The 12,783-nt window shown below is 36.1% G+C and overlaps 1 long non-coding RNA gene and 1 pseudogene across 7 annotated transcripts; both read right to left on the bottom strand.

Annotated features, from left to right (window-relative positions):
* Nucleotides 1-6: 6 nt before the first annotated feature.
* LOC107848406 lies at nucleotides 7-7,200 on the bottom strand (annotated as a pseudogene).
* A 595-nt stretch (nucleotides 7,201-7,795) lies between these two features.
* On the bottom strand, nucleotides 7,796-12,050 carry LOC107847086. Of its 7 annotated transcripts, XR_007047587.1 has the most exons (7): nucleotides 11,867-12,033; nucleotides 11,199-11,234; nucleotides 10,979-11,041; nucleotides 10,563-10,688; nucleotides 10,400-10,476; nucleotides 10,062-10,176; nucleotides 9,068-9,859 (listed from the first exon to the last, which is right to left on the bottom strand). It is a non-coding gene; the product is annotated as an uncharacterized LOC107847086 (long non-coding RNA). The 7 variants fall into 7 exon arrangements; XR_007047581.1 differs by adding an exon at nucleotides 7,796-9,060 and having other exon boundaries at nucleotides 9,226-9,859; nucleotides 10,563-11,234; XR_007047586.1 differs by having other exon boundaries at nucleotides 10,979-11,234.
* Between the last annotated feature and the right edge of the window lie 733 nt (nucleotides 12,051-12,783).

Below are 12,783 nucleotides of genomic sequence, written 5' to 3'. Positions count from 1 at the left end.
CCTTTATGTACATCTCGCCTATAAAAGGCGCACATTTTGTCGAAAGAAGGCAGAGTGAAATGAACCAACTTCAAAAACATTGAAATGTTTAAACCCTTCCTCCCAAAAAACTTATCCAAGCCAGTCTTTCTTGTATAAACTTTGTATCATTGTGATTTAAATAAAGGCTTCAAGTTTTCTATTCAAATCTTAAGGGGGTTCTCCTAGTTACTTCATGTAAGTTCTTATTTACATATTTTCCCCACAAAAATATTTATGTTTTTATATCCATGTTTAACGTTGTTTTACATATTTTTTGTAAATCATGTAAATTAAATTATCTATAAAATTTTACCCTTAGTATATGGTTAGCCTCTTAGTTTCTTAATACCAACGATGGATTAACCTGTAAATTCCTAGGATTTCTGGCCTTGATAGTCCAATAGGTCTGCAATTTAGACAAAGGACGAGTGTTAGCTGCCAGACAAAAAATTTTCCGGGGTGTGGTTAAAGAAGTACGATGTTAAGAACATAAATTAAGAGGAAGAGATGAACGGGGTAAAGTAAAAAAAAAAAAAAAAAAACTCTGGGGAAAATTTGGAGTATAAGAATAATAAACATGAAGAAACAGTAGGAAAGAAAGAGTACTGAGTAGGTTTTACAAACTGATATACTAAAAAATCGATCTTTATTCACTGAAAAATTGACATATACCACTGTTTACCCACTGTTTTATTTTTATTGAAATATTTGTTTTTATTGAAATATCCCACTGTTTATTTGTTTTTATTGAAATATCCCACTGTTTATTTGTTTTTATTGAAATATCCCACTGTTTTGGTATCAGAGCGAGAAGGTTTTGGGAACATTACCTACTACCTCGCCAAAATTTATAAACTTTATATGAAAAGACATAGATCATTCCAAGATATAAGGTGTAGTTATTTCTATTTATATAGAGAAATCAGAAAAAGAAAGAACATAATAATTAGAAAACATAATTTAGAAGAAAGTCGAAAAAGACTACTAAAAGTAAATAGATTACATAAAGTTTATAACGACTTATTAAGCGCTTTAAATTGGGAAATACAAGGTTGTGAGAGAGACTTAGAAAATAATACTTCAGGAATAAAGTGGCTTAAAGAACGTATTAAGAGAAAAGCTTATCAATTAGGATAATAAATGCCAATAAGATATATTGAGTGTATAAGGGAAATACAACATCAATATTATAGAGAATTTATATATAAACATCAACTTGTAAAAATTCGGAAACAATTTGTAGAAAGATTAGAGTTGTTAAATAAAGAAATAAGAAATCTAGAAATAGATATTTTAAATTTTAAAGAAACAGACGAAATAATTACCATAACATCTAACTATTATAAAAAGGCATTAATTAGCGAACAATCTAGGCTAATAGAAAATATACAAGAAGTAGAATTGGATATAACCTATACAAATAATAGATTGAAATATCAAACTAAGCTAAGCAAAAAATACATATATACTACAATATGTATATAAGTACACATATTTACGTATAAAAATTCAAAGCATTAGTATAACATTTACAGCCAATGACTAGTCTTTCTTCACTTACGGTTTGCTGTCAGGCCACATTGGAGTGCCTTTCTATTCAATGGAGTATTGCAATAGAATTTTCCTTTTCCCAACTGAGCTAAGAGCTGTAACAGCATACCAAAATCCTGACAAAGAATAAAATTTGCCAAGTTGATATCTGATAATCATTAACAAAAACCTGAACGATAGGAAACAAACCTTGTGAATTGTACAACTTTGAATGCTTTTGGTTGTTAAATTCATTGGGAGGTAAACATTTATATTTTTGATAGATAGGAAACAAACCTTGTGAATTCTATTAGAGCTTTGCATTCCATAAATTGACTGAAGTTTGAACGGAGACAAGATTAAACAACTCCTGCAATAGCAATCGATCAACGACCAAATCAAGCTAATAGACAAGAAAAGAGGAATTCCACAAAATTAACTGTCAAGTTTTCTGGACAATAAACTGCAACAAATTGCAGTAAGTAAACGCGGCATCATATTTTGAACAGCTTATATGCATCAGCTAAAACTAGAAGAATTAATAAGAGATGGCTCTTTCTTGTTATGCTGTCTATAATAAGACTATTACAACAAAATAAGCATCTTGGTAACTGAAGCATGAGCAAATCGCTTTTCTGTTATCTAACCTTGAATTCATTCCGGGCAGGTTGAGTAATGGGCATCATTTGAAGTGAACTCCATCATCTCCAACGTCATCAGCTTAATGTTTATATCTCAGTTCAAATCTCTGATTATTCAAAACAAAAAACTGATATTTTAGCTATTCTGATAAAGATCCAAATACTGACAAAAGTGATGCTTTACCTGTTGCGATAAAGATCAAACCAAATACTGACAAAAGCTCAGTGTTTGCTATCAGATGCAATCGTATCAAACTTGAAATCTAAGTTGCGCGGACTCTTCACTCCCGATGTTGTACCCGTGTCCGATGCATCCGTAGGCATTTTTGAAGAGTCCAAGCAACATGGATTAAATAATGGAAGCAGACACTCAAAAGTGTTTTCCAGTTTCTTTACTCAAGCTTGATGCAACTCTTGTCAAGGTCATGGCTTCCTGACTGAAAAAGTGAGGTTGCATTTCTTGGACCCTTTATCTCTGTAGAAGAAACGAAAAAAATGCAGAACAAAGAGGAACAGCTTTCATGATGGCGAATCGTATTTTCGTCTCCAAAATTTGAGCGAGAACATAAGTTAATAGAGCAATCAATTTTCTGGAGCAATTTATCTCAATTACTAGCAAATGTAAATACTTTATCTTGATCTGAAGACGCTTCCTCGACTTCACAGAGGCAATAGATGCTACACACTGGTCAAAATAATTAAACAAAGAGACAGAATTACTAACAAACAAGCAAGGACAAGTAACCAAAAAAATCAAAAGACGCTACGAAAATAGAATAACTTACATCTACCGGAGCACCACTAGTTTTAATCACTACAAATACTCCCAATCAATATTTATGAGCAATTTTTGGCTAGCATACCCCCTTATCGATGTGGCTTGAGCAATAGACGCTCCACACTGCTCAATAAGATTAAAAAAAGAAGAAAATATTAACAAAAGAACAAACGGAAGTAAACAAAAATAAAAAGCTTCTGAGGGTAAAGAATAACTTACATTTGTGAGAGCACCATTCGGTTTAAATTATCAAAGGTATTCGTCATCAATCTTTATGGTGGAGTAATGAGCAATTCCCGGCCAGTACTCCCCCTTGTCGAATTCTAGGAGTGGTTTGAGCAATGGCCATTTGCGAATAGATAGTTTAGAGAGGGAAGAGGGCATCCCTTTTACTGGAAGGGATTGGAGATTAGGACAATCCTGGATGGTCAGCTCAGAGAGGGAGTAGGGCAGAGCTGATTCGGGAAGTGATTGGAGTTGATGGCAATTGCTGATGTATAGACTTTGAAGCGAATTGAGGTGCCGAAGACCTTGTAGTGAATGGAGCTCATCATGGTCGTATAAATATAGCTCAGAAAGAGAGGAGGGAAGCCCTAGTTCCAGCAGTGACGGAATTTGAAGCATAGAAGTCCCTAGATATTCAAGAGAGGTGAGGCTTTTGAGAAGTTGGCTGCTTAATGTTTTTAGATTGCGTATGTGAAGCCTTTGAATAGAGCAAGGCAAATCCCAATTCGCACCACCAACAATCTCTTCGTCACTGCCATTGTGGTAGATGAACAACTCTCTGAGAGAGGGGAGTCTCTGTAGACGCCACTCCTTTCGGCTGTTCACCAGTTTCTCGCAATTGTCGATCCAAAGGTCTTGTAAATTGAAGGGCAATCCTTCATCAGGAAATGACTCTATTTCTGGACAATCCCACAGTCGCAGTTCCTTAAGAGAGGGAAGGAGTTCCTGCATACCTTCTGGCAGCCGCTTCATCTTTTTGCAATCGAAAATACTCAATGACGTCATCTGGGTCCCACGTGCCACCGAAAGTATTTCAAGATTCCAACAATGCCAAAATTGGAGTGTTTCAGTCCCATTAGGAATCAAAAACCTAGTAAGGTTTTGGAAACTCCTTACATACAAATTGCATGCTCTTGGAACCAACTCAGCTGATGATATAGAATCACATTCATCCAGTCTCAATTCCTCCAGAAACATGTTAGAATTCATATCACCAACTGAAGTCTGCTATTTCAATTTTTGGCGACGATATATGCTTATTGTCTTCAAGGTACTAGGTAGAGTGCTAGTAGGCAAGGAGGTAAGAGAGTTGCAATCACTAATATCTAATCACTCAATCTGCTTCATTCCCTCAAGTTGGGATGTAAATAGTTCAGCTTCATCAAAGACAAATCCAGCCTTAGGAGAACCATCAACTTCAAACCATTTTAGACTAGAAAGTTGGATGGGTCTCTCCAAAATGAGTTCAGGACATCTTGAGATTCTCAATTTTGTCAGAGAACAAAGATTTTCAGGAAACGTCCCCATCAACTTGGGGCAATCATCAATGGAAAGGTCCAAAAGTGCAGGAAAATCTCCGTTCCCTAGTACGTGCCACTGCTTCCACTCGGGCATCTTTGCAAATTCAAGCTTCTCAAGAGAATTAAAAGGCTTTTTGGGGGGCGGATTACCATAAAATTCTTCCGTCACCTCTGTTATTCGATGCATTTCTCTAATGGAAAGGAATTTCAAACAAGGAAGTTATCCTAGTGCTGGCAAGGAAAAACAGTCAAAGCAGTTGCTAAGAGACAATTTCATTAGCTTAAGAAACGAATGATCATCTAGCCAATTTGGAAATTGTGTCCCTCTATATCCGGAGATTTGGAGTTCTTTTATATTTGAGTGCGGGCGTAGCTCATCAAGTATGTCTCTTTCAGTTTGTGAATTGTCGGCAATACTTCCACTCCACTTCAAAGATAACTTTTCAACATGTTCCTTTTCCCTCATCTTTGCCTTCAGAGCTTCCTTTTTATCAACCACATTTTGCAACTCTAGAATTGATAGAGATCCATACAAGTTACGCAGTTGACCTAATTCTTCCATTCTCCAACCACCTAGAACAAACTTGGCTCCCACTATCACTTGGAGGCTTTTCAACTTGCTCAGATGTAGCGGCATCTTCAAGCGAGAAGTGTTGCTTATGTCAAGGTGACGCAAGTTGATTAGCTTTTCCATCTGCAGCAATAACTCCTCAAGATCATCACAAGATGACAGGAGAAGTGTTTCCAAGTTATACAATGCACAGATAGAATCGGGCAATTTTGTTATCTTTGTCTGAGAAAGGTCCAAAAATCTCAGGAGCTTTAATTTGATAAACAAGTCATTTGGCATCTCCACAATCCCATAACCTGACAATGATAATGCCCTTAAGGATCTTAGACTTGGCAGTATGTTATACAGGACCCTCTTGCTTAGCTTAGGACAGCAAAGGCCCTGGATATTGATTGGAAGTAATGTCCTCAGCTGCTCTGACTTAGAGAGCGGTTTCAATTTCTCAAAGTCACCACCTATCCCCATTGAATACGACATATGCCGACTTTGTTCTAACATATGAGATCCTTGGCACTCTTCTAACCTGACACAAAGTTTTGAAGATGCAATTTGGGCCGAATCATTGACTAGATCATGCATTACGAATTTCCCTCCATCTCTTTCAGAAGACTTTGGGACCCTTTCGAACAACGATCTTGATCCCAACTCATTAAAGTATTGATTACCAGAATGCAACTGTTGTACAAGACCACTAGCAATCCACAGGTGAATAACTTGTTCTTTGCAAAAGTGATAATCTTTAGGATATATAGCACAAAAGGCAAAACATTGCTTCAAATGTGCAGGAAGTTCATTGTAGCTCAACATCAACGCTGGTAGTATATCATTCGAATCCCACATTTCACTTCTTAAAACGTCTGTCCACTCATCCACCTCTGATTTGCAGCGTAAACTACCAGCAAGTGCCTTTAAAGCTAAAGGCAATCCTTTGCACTTGTCAACAATTTGTTTTCCATCCTCTTCAAGTTCTGGATGTTCCTTCGGAGGATCCCTATTTTGTAGAGAATGTCGTTTGAATAAAGCCCAAGAGGCTTCACTAGACAGAATCCCCACGTTGATTGCCCAACTACCCATCATCAAGGCAACACTCTCTTTACGTGTCGTCACAATGATCTTACTTCCAATACCTCCTTGAATAAAAATATTCCACAACTTATTCCACTGGATGTAGTTTTCATTCCACATATCATCCAGAACAATAAGAAACCTCTTCCCCTTTAAGCTTTCCTTCAGTTTGACTTGCAGCTGATTCAAATTGCTGTCATCCTTTAAGTCAAATGAGTCAAATGCTTGAAGCAACCCTTTTGATATTTCGAAAGCATCATATGTCTCAGACACACAGATCCAAGCTTTCAAGCCAAAATGATTTGTCACCTTCTTATCATTGTAAACCGCTTGAGCAAGTGTTGTCTTCCCCACGCCCCCCATTCCAACAATAGGGACAGCAGTCATATTTTTTTCAGTTGCCTCCTTAGACGTTAAAGGTCAATCAATCGCTCTATTTCATTCTGCCTACCAAAGACATCAGATTCAACCACAGAAGTTGCAGGTGTTCTAGTTTCTATTTTTTTACCCGAATCTAAATACTTCTGTAAACCAAGGAGACCAATTTTCTTTTGCAAATCCTCCAATGTCTCAATGGTGTCTTCCAACTTCTCCTTTATGTTGAGAAAAAAATCATCACTCAAGCTCAGGTTGCTTGATCCTACAAGATTTTGAAGCTGACCTTCCACCTTAAGTCGCAAAGCCTTATAATTGACTTCTTCCATTAAGTTTTCAGCGCCATCCACAGCATCTCGAAGTTCATTAAGCCACTGGCACACATGTTGATTTGATGCCTGCTTATTCTCCGCATCACTTAGCACAGCCTGAAGGCCATCCAAAGTCATTTTCACCTTCTTTAAGAGTCGAACATCATGCTTATTCTTCTAAAACATGTTGAGCAGATCACCATGAGGGGCAAGCCTATCAAAGAGAACATTCAAAGCTGAAGAGAGAAATGCACCACCAACTGCTAAGCCAATCTCCATTCCTGAAATCTACAAAGCAAAACAAGAAGTCACAAAAAAATGATTTTAAGAATTATGAGAAGATAAATGTTTCTATCTTCAGATCAAATTTTACCTGTTGAATGTTAAGAGTAATTTGCAAAGTGATTTTTCTATCTCTTTTTTTTTTTTTTTTGCAGTGGTTTTACTTGTAATAGGTACAACTATCCCTTTTCCAGAAAGTCTGAGGGTGTATTAAGAATCAAAACTGTCCTTTTTTCTCCTTTACATGAATATGACTTTTCACCTAACAAGAAGACTTAGTCTTGCTGACTAAGTTGAATAATTGAGGCAACAGAGGGAGGGTGGTGGGGTGGTTACGTTGACAAAGATCTCATAATGTTTTGTTTTCATTTCATGTCTCCTTAATATGATTTTTTTTTACTTCCTCATTCTTATTTAATGTAGTTTAACTTGTGACAAAATTTTAGGAAGAAAAGTTTTTGAAAATTATGACCTAAAATAAATCGTTGATATTTGTGTGACTATAAATTATTTAATTAAGGGTAAAATGTGCATTTTAAAGTTAAATTATTGCTAAATATAGAACTGTTTATTCTTTTTTGATACTGACTAAAAAGAAAAGTGAGTCGTATAAATTGTGAATAGGAAGTACTTGAAAAAATGTCAAGAAGTTAGGAATTAGGTAAAACCAAGAGATACGATGAAATGATAAAAGTTTGCACTATAGTTGCAACATATTACAAACCATATAACAATAAATTAGTAATAAACTTTGTAACTAGATCCTATTTTTTTTTTTTCACAGTGAGCATAGAAATTAGAAAGTGATTATACTATCTTAAAACACATGATAAGCAAATACACGTAGCTCAAACTCAGATTTCTCAATACTAGAGAACCAATAATAATCATGTCATCTTTTGATTTTCGTTGGCTCAGACATATTCAGAGTAACAAGAAAGTCATTGTCACATCCTAGACAAATGTCATATCGACAAAACACTTGAGAGACGTTGATTGTTAGTATATAAAGAAGTGAGCCTTAGACCCTTGTGACAAATTTTAAAGTCGCGCGAGCCTAATCAACCAGAAGCCAACAATACAAGCTGTATGTTCCATTTGCAGCAAATCATGCTTCATATATCTCAAGCAAGCCAAAATAGATGGTTGTACGACTTGGAAATCACAGCCTCCTGACTCAAAGATAACCTAACTGACAGCAAATTAAAAAAAAAAGAAAGAAATATTAGGGGTTTTAGCCATTTTAGGTATTACAATTACTGGACCAACCCATGTGTCTATAGCTAAGCATGAATGATTCCTCTAAACACGTAATGGATGTCGTACATACATGATTCAGAGATAGTGAAATTAAGGATTGCCAGAATGTAGAGGGATGAAGTAAGACCTTTATCAACACTGATTATGCACAATCATTACCCCGAAGCACTTCTTCCTTGCCCAAGGAAAATTCAGAGAATTGCTATTGCGATGAAACTTCATGCACACAGACAGATGTAAAATAACGAAAAAAGTTATAAGCCTTATATGAATGGTGGAAAAGGACAGTCTCTTTTGATATGATTCAGGCAAAACTACACTCACATTCATTAAATAAGAACTCTTAACTGAGACAACAATGGAGACTGTATTGCAGTCAATTCCTAACTAAGACGACTTGATTCCCTAGACATTGAATGGTCGTCTTCTGAAGTGATTCTATATTGTGTTTGTTCTGACGTACCACCAAATACACATCTTTCAATTGGAAATGAAACTTCAAGCATGGCTGTCAAGGAAGAGAAGAAGATCATGGTTTAATATAACTTGAAACGAGAACAAACACTTACTGATTGATTTGAGAGGCAATGCTTTGTGATTCGTTGGTGCAATCAAGTGAAATTTTCTATTTGGTGGAAAATTTGAATGTTTGAACAGCCAAATCTAAATGCTGAATAGTCAACAGTAGTAAAAGAATTACCTGCATAAACTTTACAATTTTGAGAGCATAGTGTCATCCTCACCTATAATAAACTAATGACCTATTGTAATTAGGACAACATATCAGTTCTGATAGCTAATAACACTGGATCATGTAAGTGGTACTAGAAAATGACTACTCCTTCTAATTGGTGTTCGAACTTACGGAATTTGGGTGGATCAAAGTGATTGCAGCGAAGAATTGATCTGAAAAATCCAATAGTAGGTATAACTGACCGACATCCCTGCTTTTTCCAGCATGACAGCAAGCACGGACTGGCAGAAAAGAGTCAATTGAATGATCAAAGTAGCGGTTGCTTCCGCTCGTGACTTTCAAGCACCTTGACACCTTAATAACAAGGAATCCCCCCTATTCCACAAGTAGGGGAAACACCTTTCGTCCAGATATACACCCAAGGGTGTGGCCTAATGGTCAATGAAGTGGGTTGGTTCAAACCTCAGCGAAGACGAAAAAAACCTAGGTGATTCTTCCCATCTAGCCTGGGGCGACAGAGTTACTTTATATCTGTTGCTGGTGGGAGGTGGAAGGTATCCCGTGGATTTAGTCGAGGTGTGCGAAAGCTGGCCTGGACACCACGGTTATCCAACCAAAAAAAAAATTGTAGTCCAGATATTCTGATCAAAGAGTAATACTGTCAAATTCCACACAAAAGAGAAGCACTTATCTTCACTTACAGTTTGCTCCCAGACCACAGTCGAGGTGATTGTCCTTTCAAGGGAGAATGCTAACATGATTTTCCTTTCACCAATTGAGCTATGAGCATATTGTTACCAAAATCCTGATCATCGAGAAAAAAAAAGGAAGATTTAAAACTCGCTAATAGTTGAAGCCGGTAATTCATTGTTCTAATGCTTTCAGATGTTAACCTTTCATACAACAACAGCAACATACCCAGTATATTCACACAAGTGGGGTCTGGGGTGATGTTAGGCTTTTGGTGTTTTTTATATATAGGAACCAGAATTTTTTTACGCATGTACCTTGGATATTCTATTGGAGACTCTGCAGCTCCGGAGGACAATAAGATTCTACTCGTTATCAAAGCACAAGTGTGAACATGTGCAGCTCTAAACTTCATCCTCCTTTCTCAAGTAACTGGAAAAGGGGAAAAAGCAAGAATCATTTGATGAAACGTCAAAGTTATGCATGAACTAGCCAGGCGTATTCTCAGTGATACGTCTATTTTATCTTTAGCTTTTTCAAATATAAAATGACTCATATTTCAAAAGACTTACACATCCGGGGCTGACATATCAACGTACTGTGAAGGTCTTTTTTCTCACAATGTATAAAAATTTCTGGAGATGCAAGATATTACCTTTTATTTTTCATTTTTCATGCTAATCTGAAGATCCTCTCTTGGCTTCACAGTGGCAATAGACGCTACACCCTGCTCTACAAGATTTAACTACGGAAAAGAATTAGTAAACAAGCAAAGAGAAAAAACAACACTGAAAAGAAAAAGGTGCGGAATAACTCACATTTATCAGAGCACCACCTATTTTATTCATTGCAGGGACTCCCAACCAATCTCGATGTAGGAGATATAAGTAATATATAGCATGTAATCCCCCTCCTCAAATTTTAGACGTGGTTCGAGCAACAGGCTGTTGGAAATACATAGTTCAGATATGGAAGAGGTCAGTCTGGTGGTTCTGGAAGCGATTGGAGATTATGTCAATGATATATATATGCAACTCAGCGATTGAACAACTCCTACAATGCCAATGGATCAAATGCCAAATCAAGCTAATAGGCAAGCAAAGGCGAATTCCATGGAATCAACTGTCAAGTTATCTAGACTTTAAAAGAACCGAGTATGAAAATTTTCCTTCAAAATCTTTGCTTTCCAAGCTTTGATGTAGTCTTATAACAGGGAATAAGCAAAACATATTACCTGATTGTGAAATAGAGATTTCATTTTTTCGCGCATTTGTGCACTTCTTGGTGATTCTGCAAACTGATTGAACGACTCTTGCAGTAATGAAAAAGCAAGGAGAAGTTTTCAAAGATAACTGTCAAGTTATCTAGACAGTAAGTAGTGTTTCTAATAGCACGATCTTCATCTCTGGACGAAAAACAAAAAGCTACTGAAATGAAAAAACATGTTCACTTACATGTAACAGCTTTCATGACGGTGAATAATTTCCATTCTGCAATATTTGAGGGAGAACATAGGTTAATAACAGACACATATGTGCATGGGAACAGATTACTAGTTCATTAGTGTTAAGCTAAGCTATCCTAAGTCGTGTTTCCGGACCAAATTATTTCAATTCCTACCAATAACAGATTTCGTTTTTTTGTCACCTTTTTTGTTCATTGAATTTGAAAAAAAAATTATATTAAAGAACAACTAGTCACTACCGTTATTATTAATTTATTCTGCATTGATAGATCTTCATAACTAGTTGTAATTTGACAAATTGTAACAGCTGGTAATTTCATTACTATTAGTTTTAAGAAAATAGTGTTAAATATGAATTATCTAGTTCAAATTTTGTGTCATAGCTTTTGGTTATTTTTAATAGTTTTTAGAACTTATGGACATAAATTATGTTTCGTGCTCTCTTTAAAAATAAGAGTGAAATATGTTTCCTAAATATGACATGTTTGAAACGTCACCTAGATTTGATTTCACAAAACTACTTGAGAATCCATTGGCTTCAGAGTGGCCATAGACACTATGCGCTGCCTAAAGATTTAAAAAAGGAAAATAATGAACAAACAAGCAACGGGAAGTAACAAAAAAAAAAAAAATTAGTGCGGGAAAAGAATAACTTACATCTGCCGGAGCGCAATTTGTTTTAGTCATCACATGACTTCCTCATCAATATATATTTCAGGAATATGAGCAACTTCTGGCCAGTACCTCCCCTTGTCAAATTCTAGGAGTGGTTCGAGCAATGAGCATTGGCGAATAGATAGTTTAGAGAGGGAAGAGGGCATCCCTTTTACCAAAAGTGATTGGAGATTAGGGAAATTACAGATGGGATACTTTTTAATACTATTAAAGTTGGCATGTGTTCTTGAAGAACCTTGTCCTAATGCTCCTGGTTCTGAGATAGCATCTGACAAGGCTACTTTGATTAAAGAACAAATTGCCAAATGGCAATATGATGATTATTTGTGCAAGAATTATATTTTTGGAGGAATGTCCAACAAATATTATGATCAATATTATGTTAAATACAAATATGCTAAAGAGATATGGGACACTCTTCAAGCTATTTATTTAGCAAAAGAGGCGAGTTCTAAGAAATTTCTCATTTCAAATTATATGGAGTTCAAAATGGTTGATGACAAGTCAATCACTGAACAAGTAGAATTCCAACTTATAGGTAATAAAATTGCTATATCTGGAATTGGTCTTGATGAAAACTTTCATGTTGGTGCTATTGTATCAAAACTTCCTCCATTTTGGAAAGAGTACTGAAGAAAACTCTTATACAAAAAGAAAGATTTGACTCTTTAACAATTGTTGCAACACTTGCAAATTGAACAAGAGACAAGATGGCGCGATAATAATAGTTTGAAGGAACCTGTCATGAAAGCTCATATGGTTGAAGAAAAATCAAACAAGAAGGAACCTTAAAATAAGAATTTTTCAAAGGCAAAGAAGACTACAAATTTCAAGCGTAATGGTGCCAATTTTAAATCTGGTGAATGCTATCATTGTCACCAAGTTGGTCACTATGCGCG

Source organism: Capsicum annuum, chromosome 11, assembly GCF_002878395.1.
Source record: "Capsicum annuum cultivar UCD-10X-F1 chromosome 11, UCD10Xv1.1, whole genome shotgun sequence".
NCBI classification, from domain to species: domain Eukaryota; kingdom Viridiplantae; phylum Streptophyta; class Magnoliopsida; order Solanales; family Solanaceae; genus Capsicum; species Capsicum annuum.
Note: the sequence above shows the minus strand (reverse complement) of the source record. Positions and strands in the feature narration are given on the sequence as shown.